This window comes from Bactrocera latifrons, unplaced genomic scaffold (assembly GCF_001853355.1).
Source record: "Bactrocera latifrons isolate USDA-ARS-PBARC rearing strain unplaced genomic scaffold, ASM185335v1 scaffold_1338, whole genome shotgun sequence".
Taxonomy (NCBI): domain Eukaryota; kingdom Metazoa; phylum Arthropoda; class Insecta; order Diptera; family Tephritidae; genus Bactrocera; species Bactrocera latifrons.
This window is the reverse complement of record NW_017534784.1, coordinates 30,129-30,941: the sequence shown is the minus strand read 5'-3', so window position 1 is coordinate 30,941 and position 813 is coordinate 30,129.

Here is an 813-nt window from a genome sequence, read left to right as displayed (position 1 = left end):
GTAGTGTCCTGGGTCCACTCTTACACATATTATTTACTAGCCACATGCCTACGCCGTCAAACTGCGCAATCGCCACATTTGCAGATGATACCTGCATCATTACGACCGGCAAAAATGAAGTTGAGTCGTCGCACTGAATGCAATCTTCACTAAATCAAATTGTAGAATTGTAGTTGTCCACGGAAATGGTACATTACTTTAAACGAGTCGAAGTCTATCCATATAAACTTCACTAACAAAAGATCTACGTACACTCCCTTACAGATTGGAAATGAAGTAATCCCGAATTCCACCTCGGTGAAATATCTGGGGATGACGTTGGATGCAAAGTTGAATTGGAAGGAGCATATACAAAAAAAAGTAACAGAACTAAAACTAAAATACCATAAAATAAACTGGTTGATCGGCAAGAAATCTCCCTTAACAACATCAAATAAACTCSTAGTCTACAATCAAACTTTGAAACCTATTTGGACAGATGGAATTCAACTATGGGGATGCGCCGCTCCGTTATACATTGAAGCGGTTCAAAGATTCCAAAACAAAGTACTGCGAAAAATGGTAAATGCCCCGTGGTACATACAAAATTCGGATCTGCATCGTGATTTTCATTTAAAAATAGTTCGGGAAGTCAATCGCGAAACAGCATCGAAACATGCAAAAATGTTACAAAATCATGTAAACAGTCAAGCCCGAGAACTAGGAGAGGCTAGAAATAGCAGGCGCAGACTGAAAAAAACAACGTTTCAAGACTTATTACGACTCTAAGAAAATAACAAATATCACTATATTTAGTTATTACATTTAGTTTAA